The 12,110-nt window shown below is 39.8% G+C and overlaps 1 protein-coding gene across 1 annotated transcript in view; it reads right to left on the bottom strand.

Moving 5' to 3' along the window:
- EPC1 (enhancer of polycomb homolog 1) overlaps positions 1-6,256 on the bottom strand; it is a 64,491-nt gene extending 58,235 nt beyond the window's left edge. The window contains exon 1 of the mRNA XM_062568934.1: positions 6,143-6,256. The gene's annotated coding sequence lies outside the window, so the exon portion shown is untranslated. The remainder of the gene's footprint in view (positions 1-6,142) is intronic.
- Between the last annotated feature and the right edge of the window lie 5,854 nt (positions 6,257-12,110).

Below are 12,110 nucleotides of genomic sequence, written 5' to 3'. Positions count from 1 at the left end.
TTTCTAAACAGAAACAGACCAAACAGAATGTGCATACATAGCATCAGAAATATGAACTTGTTTTCTGTTTGTTGTTCAGCAGTTTCTCTTTAAAAGATGCTGGCGGTTTATTCACAATTCAAAGAAAACGCCACATTCACATTGCCCAGCAGCATTAAAACACACTACCTTCTGCGGGATACCTTTAAGGTCATCAGAGATAACGTAACTGCTCTGCATTATAGCATTTTGAAATTTAACTTTATTTTTTCTTAAGAAAAAACTCGAACTGATTCCCCTGGTTACTGTGTCTCTGCCTGGCATTACAAGTTGTGAAATAAAAAAGACACTTGGAGGAAATTATGTTTTTATCCATCATATTATGGCAATACCAAGATTCCTAGTCCTATAAAGGTCCTAATGGATATCTGTAATGCTGAGAGGCCCAGATCTGAATTGCTTGCTTTTTAGCCTGTTTGAATGAGTATGTAGAAGTCTCTCCTATTTGCATTAATGTATATAGCTGCATGAGACATGACAGGGCCAGGGAACTCTTGCTTACATTTACTAAGTTTCTTAAAACTTTGAATGGGAAAAAGGATTAAGAACTAACCTTTCATTACTTAAATTGTGCACAAGTCAGTGTAGAAAAATTCTGAGTGGGATTTATCTCATTAAGTGAGGACACTCACATCTGAGCTAGTCATACTAGGTATGTGGAGATCCTATCAGGATGATCTGTAAAGCTTAAAATATGGTTCATCTCCAAGTAGATATCCCAAATTGAATTTTTTAAATATGCAATTTGACTCATTTCTTTTTAATAGGTAGGGTGACAGATTTAACGGTATCTGTCTAAAGTTAGAAGTGAGTTCCACACTGAGTGCTTAATATACAGTGATTTCAGTTTATTCAGAAGCATAACTTACTTTTAATCTGTTGAAGCACCAGTTAGTTAGCACCTTCATTTTATAGCCTTGTTATCTAGATCCATCTAACCAGGTACTTGTAGGCAGAGATCCAAGAGTGGAAGCAAGATGAAACCTGACAAAAAGGAGACTCCTCTGGGAGGAACAAGTCCTGGATTGCAGTTCCTAGGACTTCCTACATTTTGCATTTAAATGTTATTGAACAACATCTATGAAGCAGCCCCAGGAGCAGGAGTGAGTTCCACCCCATTCTTTCTTTCCCTCTTCCCATGGGAATTCCAGTGCTTAACACACTGAAATCCAACTCCTTCCTGTCCCATTCCTCTGCAGAGCAGCCCAGAAGTTTGGATAGTCCACATCCCTTCATTTGAGACCATTCTTCCGAGTTTGATTTCTCTCAAGACTATGGAAAAGCCTTAGATCACTTAGAGCTCTTTGTATCTGTGCTGGTGGTCAAACCAATAGGCAATGGCTTCTGTACCTACTGCTCTCTACTATCTGGCAGTTTACAGCTCTGAGCAACTTTCATTTATCATCTGGGACCTCTATATCTCAACTCCCTGCACGACTAGTGAAGATGAGCACTCCTGTTAATTGGCAGTTGCCATCTCTCTCCACTGTTTTTATAGGGAATATTAAAATTAGGTAGTAAGAATCATTTTTGCAAAATTTACTTACTTTTTAAACACTGCAATGCCTACCTTAATGGTCAAATTCTGACCACCAATTTTAGACTTTAACTAGTATCTTACTCATACGGAGACTAGACTTATGAACAAAACATCATATAAAGGAAATATGCAGTACCGATATTGCCCTCTTCCTAGGACCCAGAGGACAATCCAGTGGTAACACGATATATTGGAAACATGACAAAGCAAAGGCACTAACGAAGCCCTTGTGACTGAAGCCCCCTGGTATGTGGTCATACGTGTCAAAGGCATACGAGTTTCTCGATCGATCACAACAGCAAACCAGAGAAATTAAATTTCAAAGCACTGATTTTGTTTTTCCATATATTTATTAAAGCACTTTAAAATCTAGGATTGCCTCAGATTTGAATCTCTTCACTACAAGATAATCTAGCTTTCTGAAATATTTGATGATAAAAGAGGAAACACGAAGAATGAAAACATGAAGAATGCTATAAGATGGTAGGATGCTTTAGCCATAGCATTATCCTCTGCCATATGAAAGGTAGAGAAGATTATTTCCTAACACTGAAGATCTCTTCCAAACTGGCATTTGTATGGGTGAGGAGGAACGTAACTTCCTCGTATAAGAAAATCCAAAGCAAGAGAGAAATACAAATCCTTTATTCACAGCTGGAAAACATTACCCTTGAAGGAAGTTTTTACTTCCAAGGATTCATTATTGCAACTTGATGCTGGCATGTATGGCATGGAGAACAACAGATAAAGAAGTCACAAAATGAAAAAGATGAAAAAGCAGATTCTATGTCAAATGCTGTTATGGAGTAAAGTGATTTTTCCTCCCTCCTGAAACCTTTTTGAGTGTTGCATCCAGAAATCAATGGATAGTTTAGAGCTGTCAAAAAGAGCGAGCTAGAAATCCTAGCTGCTGGGGCATACTACCACACATAGAAAAAGGTGTGTGTGGGAGTGAGATGGAGGAATACTGGGCGAGGCAGGAGGGTAATGTATATGAGTGAATAGAAGTGGGGGTATACCTTTTATCTGAACTGAATCCCAACCTATGTTCTTTTATGCCACTAGCACAGATCTGAGGAAATGTCTTCATTTTTTTATCGGTTAACATTGAAAGCTGGTTAAATTTCAAATTTTAAATTCAACCGGGATCTGTACATCTGCATCTCAATGACAGTTGTAAAGAGGGCCATCCAATAAATCATTCAGAATGAGTTAATGTCTTGGAAAAGACTATGTGGTTTACAGTGGGATGCTTACACATTAAACAATTTTAGGCCAGGAAAGCCAAATAGCTTGAAAGGGTTACGGAGTCTATACAGAACTTCTAGATAAGATGGAAGGTGTATTAATAGAAAAATGGATTAGCTTTGCTATCTTAGAAATGGGGAGGTATATAGGGGAGGAAAGTAAGAAACCCACAGTTAAAAAAGGCAGAAAAGAAAGAAAACCTCTTATGATTTAGATCCTGGTGTTGCATAGACAGCATACAGAAAGGAGGGGATGGAGAAACACAGCCATAAGACAAACCCGTCCCTAGTAATGATTCTTCCAGCCATTTCTGTAGAAGATAAATTGGTTGCAACTTAGCTCTGAAAGAACTCTTAATCAACTCTTATTCCTTGCTGGCACCATATCTGCTGGGAACTGCTGCTGCTTGTTCAATAATGGTTCAAAATAAGAAATTGGAGAGAAGCGAGGAAACTTCTGAGGTGAGAGAAGGAGTGGAGTACTGATATTGTGTGATTCAGATTTTTTCATAGGAACGAGAATTGTCACGTTCATGAGAGGCAACATCAAAGCTACAAAAACTTAATCAACGTTAAAGAATAACTGACTGAATAGGAGAAAGAAGAGCTAATGGAAAGCAGATTTCTACTCATAATCTGTGTTCTTGCTGCCTTTTCTGGGCAGAGAGCAACACAACAGCAGCAAGATCACTAGAAAGCAGTTCATTCATGGCCAGCAGGCTGTAGTCATAGGAATTTACCACTTTCGTAGCCCAGGACGACAAGAAGAGCAGAAGCATGAAATTGCCTGCAGTTTCTCATTTGCTCAATATTGTTGTCCATAGACCAGCAGGCTGACCATTCATTGGTCTGCATGATGCAAAGAAGCTAATGAAAGCTGTATCAGAATTACTAAGATGTGAATATTCCAGTGATTCTCTAAGACTTATAATTATTTTAACAGATTCAACAGGTTATCTCTACTTCCACTGGTATAACCCAAATTGCCACCCTTATGATGTGAAGATCAGATCTCAGTGACAGAAACTGTACAGAATTCTCACTTTCACAGAAGGCCCAAGCTTGCTTAGGAGTTTTCTTAGACCTAAGTGTTGTTCTGGGGCACTGAATTGCGCTTTCCTAGGCCAAAGGGACTCTATGCAGCAGATGAGACTTCATAAAAGCAGATCTTGTCTCAGAGAGAGGAGAGATGCTGAAAGTTCACTGCTGTCTTGGATACCAATGCCTCTTACTGGTGGGAGGTCACAGAATATATTTATCCAAAAGAAGTAGATTTAACCTTCCTTTTCTTGTTGTTTTTACATGGCCACTACACAGAACTACTGAATCAGTCCTGTATCAGTTTCCATAAAACTAAATAATTGCAACTTAACCAGCAGCAAACTTTAAAACAATATCTAAATGTGTTTTTGATGGTCAAAATGCTCATGAAAAGTTTAGAAACAGTTTTCAAATAGTACAATCTTTGTCAAATGTGTTCTTTAAAAGTAATAAGTATTAAAATACAAAATAGATGCAAAAGTTTGTGAAATTGCCAGCTTCACAGCACTCTAGAATAACAGGCACACAGATTCACAAAAATGTTAGATTTAATATTAGAATGTATTCCTGAACCTGTAAAGTTTTTTAATACACACACACCATGATCTGTTTGACTCTGCCTTCCCACCCATCATTTCAGAACATTAATCACTTCTGTTCCCTTATATTCCTAATATGGATGTCAGCATAAAGCCTTCCAAAACATTTGCACTTTCAACAGAGGTGATCAGTAACAAGCCAAGATGCAACAAAGAAAACAATACATATTTAAAATATAACTGTATCTATATAAAATATGTATGTACATACACACATACAAACTTATGCTCCAATTAGAAACAGGAAAGAAGAAACCTAATGAATCCTATTTACAATCTGAAGGAACATGTTATGTTTCACATTCTTTACAATCCCATCTTTATTATACACAGTCTGAACTCCCTGAGACCTCAACAGGAAATTTGCACGTGCAAGTGCACAAAAAATAGGGACCTTAAGATTTAATAACCCACAATGGATATAACATTTAACTCCACAACAAGCAGACAATGGACTAGTCGCACGACAAACGTATACCAAAGCCTTCCATATTGCACGCAAAAAATCATTTAGAAACGTTTCATTCGTAGCCACCGCAAAATCATTTTGGGGGTGGAGCTGGAAAATCTCATTACTGAAGAAAACTGATCTCTAGGTATAGGATTAAAAAGGGGGGGGGGGGAATTGCCTCATTCCACAAAACAGCAAAAGGGTGAGGTCATGCCTTTTCCGGTCCACAGTTCACGCAATACTACATTTTTTTTCCCCCCAAAGATACAGTTTAACCCTCTGCTCCAAGCGATCTGCGGTGACTTTTGATACAGAGAAAAGGCCAAGCTACAATGGAGGAGACCTCGCCCTCCTGCCTGCGCCCTCGCCGCCGCCGGAGCGCCACAGCGCCACCAACCCGGATCAAGGCAAAACAAAAAAGATCTCCCACCGTGTGAAGGAAAAAAAAAAAAAAAAAAAAAAAGCACCTAGAAAAATGCCAAAATTACAAAATGTCTCCCAAATGTACCTTCTTGGCGGAAAAAAAGAACAAACAAACAACACCCCCCCCTTCTCCCCACCCCCGAGACGCCTAAATGGAGCGTGGTAAATAAGGACCTTTATATAATTAATGCTTTAAGCTAATTTCCATAAGAGCGCTAATTTGCAAATAAAAAGGTCACTGTTTAGTAACAGACATAACTTAATATAAACCCTGTTATGTTAATCTCCACCTTCATCATACCAAGGGCAGTTTTCCCCCCTTACTTGAGACCAAAGTAATCCATCAAGAGCCATCACAAATGGCATTGTAAACTCTTTTAGCCACGACCAGACTATACAGCAACGTAATATACTTCTTCATATCGCGGAGCCGCATTATATTTATAAAGACTCTAAAATATTTGGTCCATGAACATGTTTGTCACTCGGGAAAAAAAATCCCGAAACAAAAAGACAGCAGCAAAAAAGCAAGCCCATCTCGAAATATCCGAGCTCTTATACTCTTAAATCGAACTTAAATTGTTGTTAAGCTTCGCGTGTATTAAATTTTAAAGAGGAAACAAAACTGACTTCGGCAATTGTCGAAATTAAGGAGACATCGCTGGCTGGAATACACACGAGAGCAAAGCTAAGACAAATACAAGGCTGTTTTGTTCGCCAACACAACGAAAACCTTCTAGAGCACGAATACACGGCAAGAAAACGCAGCCACGGATATTTTTGGTTAAAATCACAAACTTACCTTCGGAGAAGGCGGCAGTCCTTGCCAAACGGCGGTGACAATACGGGCTGCACGCTCGCTCCGCGGCAGCCAGCCACCTCCATGCTGCAAAGCGCTCTCGGAACATCCTTAAAATATTTCGCAAATGCAAAAAGTGAGACTTTTCGCTTTTTTTTTTTTCCTCCCCTCCCCTCCCCCGACGCCCCCCAGGATGGCCGGGCGGAGGCGACGGCTTCCCCCGGGGCTGCCAAGCCGGGGGGGCCGGGCCGCGCCGGGCGCCGTCGGGGTCACAACTTTGCCGGGGCCGGAGGTGGCGGCGATGGGCTCCGCGGGCGGCGGCCCCGCCGCCCCCGCCGCTCCCCCCGCCGCCGCCGCCTGGAAAAATGCAGTGTGCCATTTTACACCCGCCTTTGAAACGCACAGGACCAAAGTCTAGCGCTGGTTTTCGGTGACACTGCAAAACTACGGCTCGCTTCACCCCCCCCCCCTTTTCTCCCTTCAGTGAGAGCAGCCGCCTCCTGAGAATGATTAAAGACAGCCGAAGAAAAATATTCGGACACTTTGCCACCACCAGCACCCCCCGCTCCAATCCCTGAAGCAAGTTTCCCCCGATAAGCGCATCCCTTCCCCCCCCCCCCCCCCCCCGCGGCATCAGGCGCCCCCCGCGCCAGCCTTGCTGCAGCTCGGCAGCCTCGCAGCAGCTGAAAAAGCCAGTCATGCCTGAAACAAAATCCAGGATTCCCTGAAACTGGGCGGCTTGAATCCCAACCAGCACTCAATTTACTTACAAAGATAAATACCTACCTTACGAAAGAACTAAATTAATACTAAATTCAACAGATACATCCGTAACGGCAGGAATAGTTTTTTTTTTTCCTATAAAAACTGGTTTAAAAACCCCTCCTTATACTGACTGACAGAATTCTACCATGCTGCCCACAAACAAAATGGCTGTGGCACCGAGTTTTTTGGTTCCTCCCACTGTGCCTCCCCCCGGGCCTCCAGGAAGTGGTAGAAATCCAAAATAAAATCGGCACGAAAAGTACAATGCCGCGGCGCGGCCCCGCACGCCCCCGCGCCCGGCGCGGCCCCGCGGCCGCGGCGCCCTCGCGGTGGCGGGGGGGGCGCGTTGCGCTGGAGAGGGGCATCCGCGGCTGCGGAGTCACCTCGCGGCGCAATCCCAACTTCCTGCTTTACATATTTATAAGGTCTTTCACCTATCTTGGCAGGCTTTCAGATTAAGTGGGTTGGGAAATTTGATGCCGTGCCTCTAGTTTGTGAGCTGAGTCAGGTAGTCGCTGCTGTAGCTGCGCTGTGGAAGTGCAGGCAAATTCTCACGCTTTTAGTGCTCGGTGCAAGATAAAATTACTCCCCCCGCCCTGGAACGTATGTTAGTGTTGCAAATGAGCATGTAGAGACGGACAGGGCGTTCAAATGAGGATCCTCGGCATAAACTGCCCTCTAGGCCTCTTGCACCTAAATAGTCATTTTGTAGTATTTATATTTTTGTGTTTGTCAAAGTCAACCGGCTGAATTATGGCTTCTGTGGAAATAATCTTGGCTTGTCTCTTTTTTTTATGACCTTGTGCTGTTTGGCAGCCATTAACTTTTTTGACATTCATTCTTTAAAAAATAAACAGGAAAATATGGCATATTTATATTAGAATTGATCATAAAAATGTCAATATGTGCTCCTCTATCTGAACCACCCAATCTTGTTAGGCAAGAGCACAGCTCCTTTAGTATACACTTTCCCGGGCTCCATAGGGCCTGATGTATTTCCCATGGGAGTCTTTTCACTGCCTTTAGTAGGAGTTACGATGGAGACAGGCTGTCAGACCTGCTGAGCCTGATCCATTGCTATATAAAAAGATATGAATTAATATTCCCATTCACTGCTATTCTAAATCTTTTTCAGAAGCACTGAAAAATCAGTGAAATTGATTATTTTTTTTCCTGAACTCCTTCCTCTTTCTAGGTCTTAAATTCCAAATGTTTATCTGCAATGAACTTAAAGCAAATTTTGTCACTATTATTGCTTGTTTGCATCATCGTGGTATCTAGCAGTCTTAATACTGGACTATGATTACAATACTAAACCATAGAGAAATATAGGGCAAAAAGATAATTCCTACCCTGAAGAGCTCAGAAGTCTAAGACAAAAGACAACAGATGGCTACAGGCAGATGAGGGAAACAATGAGACTGTATTGATCTGCAGGAAAGTCACCGTTTCCAGCCTACCACCAGCCCAACACTTGTTTCTGTGTGCACATCATCTCAGAAACAGCTGAAGGTGGGATATGATGAAGAAAATGAATTGCTTTTGTGGATGTTTAAAGAAAACTTCAACAAGAGGTACAGCATAGAAGACAGCACAAATATGTTTGTTGGAAAAAGCAGCAGATGAACAACAAAAGTCTAAAAAAATGGCATTATCCTTTTTTTAAATGACAGAAAGTTGATAAGGGGGAGGTAGGCTATAAAAGCCTGGAAAACAAAGACGTAAAGCTTACGTTTAGTATAAGAAAGAAAGGGAGGCAATGAAAGGATCCAAAAGGCGGAGTGACATGAAAAAAAGCGCAAGCCAGGCCTGCTAGCAATTAACAAGTCCTGGAAAAAAAAGATATATGGCACTTTAAATTGTATGTGCCTAAGGAGATATAGCTGCTCAGATTAATTATTTTATTTAAAAGCTCAGCATGCTCTTTATAGGAGTGAAGGTGTTCTTAAGCATTAGTTTGAGGACTACATGTTGATTACCTGAACTTCCCTCCTAAATTGTATTTAATGAATTCATAAAATTGTGTTTAGTACTGCATATGGTGGCAGTGTTTATTATATGAACATCTGCTCACTAGAGTGCCACCTGAAACTAGCTAATACAAGTAGATAAGCACAAGTGTGATGGGCACCAGAATGACCAGGCACACTGAAAATGTTTCTTTTCCTGTTAACTTGTTTTTGAAGAAGATCTCATTTCCTTGTGTTTTCTTGTAAATTAAATATTCATCGCCTTTTGCCCTGAACTAAGTAATCTGAACAGTGGGGGTACGAGAAGGGCCCCACAGTCCTGCACGGGGGAGAGCAGCTACGTCGTGAGAGCAAATCGTGGTTTGGGGGAGAGGGATGGTCCGTAGGCTCACACCCTTGCCATTGAATTCTTTCTTACGTAATGTTGTTTTCGGTTTCTAAACTTTTTTTTCTTTCTTATCTACATTTAGTAGCTGTATTGTAATGGTAGCAGCTGCACATTTGCATTTTTTTCAGTAATTCTTTTGCATTAAATACCTCAGATATGATTATGTTTACTACAGCAATTACGTGAGGAGCTTGTAAGTGTGTTGGCTAGTCATTATGTATTTCGGGGCTAGATGTATCAAGTTAATGCAACTCAGTAAATTACCTCAAATGAGCTAGGCCTTCGTAAATGTCTGGGAGTATTATGATGTGGAAAACGTGAAATAATTTGACTGAGCTCTTTTGTTACAAGCTAAATTAAACTGAACTATCACAAATTTCCTCCTGATTTAAAGCTTACTACCACTGTAGATCAGCTGATGTATGTATGGCAACTGTTATGCATGGTAATTTTATCCTAGGTTTGATTTCATCACCAGATTTAACTAAAAATAGTGTGTATCAAGTGCTAAAAGTTGAGAACTGAGAAGATGAATGAAATTTACATTTCAGCTTCTTTTTTTCTGAATAAGTTTTCTAAGAAAAGCTGAACAATATGTTCTTATGCTTTGAGAGCTGCCCTTATTCAAGTCAAATTTCTCGTTGCTCAGAGCACTACCATGCTGTATCCATTCTGCACTTTTTTTCCCCCTTTTTTTTTTCTTTTGACGTTTTGGCCATTATTCAGTGGGAAAGCTCATCCTGGGACTTTACTCAAAAGCCACACAACAGAATACCTGTATGAAAGCATGAAACAAACTAGCTCTGTTTTAGGGTTTAGACTAGCACAAACAAGTGCCCAAAAAGTTAAAAAAAATCAAATAGCATCTTCTTACTCATCAATAAAATTAATTTTAACAGTCTACTTATGATATAGTTATTTTGAATATTCTCTTTTATTAATCTCTTTCTTGACCATAAAGATTTAACTCTAACTGCATAGTTTCCAAGTAGGTCTCTGTCTCTACACTTGCAATAAAGAAATTGTATACGTATCCTTTTGACAATCTCTTCTTGATGTCTTTAGAAACTAGATTATCAGTCCTTTTCAGTCAGTAAATCATTAGGTGGACAGCAATAGCTGAAGGATATCAGAGAGCTTTTACAGCTGGTAATTTAAATGACCATTTGTTTTCCTTTGGAAAAGAATGACATTAAATGCTTTTCAGTTGAAAGATTACCAGATGTATAAATATTTTGCATTTTAATTCAATAGATAAGATTCACATATCTGCATAATTGCTCTTGAAGAATTCAAGACACTGATGTGCTGCAGTATGAAAAATTCACAGATTATAAATTAAGAATGGATCACTGATGCCTGCCTATATTGTAGTAAAAGGCATAAGACACCCTTGGCTTAATTCTTATGTGACAAAGGTCACACAGTTTTTCAAAGCATCCTGTCTTGACTGAAAATGTATGGTGATGAAAAATCCACTATAATCTTCAGTAAATCATTGCAGTGATTACTTGGCACACTCAAAATTTAACTTTAACTTACGGCTTTGTAACTTTTTAAACCTCTTTATCCATCTCTCTCTGCTCAAGTTCTGTTTTTATGTGAGTGTATGACTCATAAAATGTGTCTCTTTGTCAAATAGATTTGATCATAATGCTTCTCTGATTTGTCTCCAGTTTCAGTAACCTTCATAATTTGTGAATCATGGACATGGGAAACAGGCACAACATACCTGTTAAACTGTCATACTATGTGCCAAATACTGAAGTGAAGTTACTCCTGATCTCATTTCTGCGTATCCTAAAGGTTTAGTAGCTTTCTTGCTACACTATCATCATAGGCACTTGTGTTCAGAAAACTGTCCTAATTTTTGTATCTTTGCAGAATCAGTCCCTTTTCAGCCACAGCTTCTCACTTCTGCCAATGTGATGTAATGTTGTTTTTGGAATTTTGCTTTTTGCCTGTATGCAGATTTATACTGTTGAGTTGTGTCCACCTTAATAAAGTTGTTTTTTATCAATGTCCCATCCTCTGCTATTTTCCTCTCATCCAAACTCTTAAGTAATGAGAGCTGTATCAGTGAGGTTTTATTTTCTTACTAACCTCATTTCAGACAGTGTTTTTGCTTCATATCAAATGCTGATGTTCCATTGCTGAATTTCTTTCTTTTTGCCAGGATCACATTTTCAAACACTTTATGATCAATGTATTTATGATTTAAATTACAGAAGCATCATGGGTAGATATGTCACTTATATTTTTCATATCAGAAATTCTGCTGGTTTCAGGATAATATTCAGTGATGAAAGCTGCAGAACAAGAGCCAAATAAATACAGGTGGAAAAGTAATTGGTTACAAAAATGCATGGGAGTCTTAAAAAAAAAAAAACAAAAGCAAACCTCCAAAACATCTGTTGCTGTTGGTTGCCAAAGTCTGCCGCACAGCCCTAAAGATAGCTTCCCTACCGCCCGCCCCTCGCCACTGTTATTTCTATGAAGGTCTGAAAGTATTTACTCAGACCAAATGGACACGTTGTTCTGCTTGTGCTCTACACCTATGTATGCCGTGACAACCTTCATGACTTTTGGAAAGTATCTTGTGTTCAACTATTGTAGGAGTCAACATGCATCATTCTTTCAAAATTAACACATTGTTCCTAAGAAAGGTCCTCTATGGTAATATAGCTATTAAAAGAATATTTTGGCCACACTGTGTTGGCATAGATGTATTTCAAAAGCTCCTGGTCCTCCAGCTGCCTGTATTTAATTTTTAGTTGTGTGTCATTAATTAATTGGATTTCATTTCAGAACAAATTCAGAAAAAAATTTAAAGCTTGCAGTGAAACTT

This window comes from Rhea pennata, chromosome 2 (genome assembly GCF_028389875.1).
Source record: "Rhea pennata isolate bPtePen1 chromosome 2, bPtePen1.pri, whole genome shotgun sequence".
Taxonomy (NCBI): Eukaryota; Metazoa; Chordata; class Aves; order Rheiformes; family Rheidae; genus Rhea; species Rhea pennata.
This window is presented reverse-complemented; position numbering and strand designations above follow the sequence as displayed.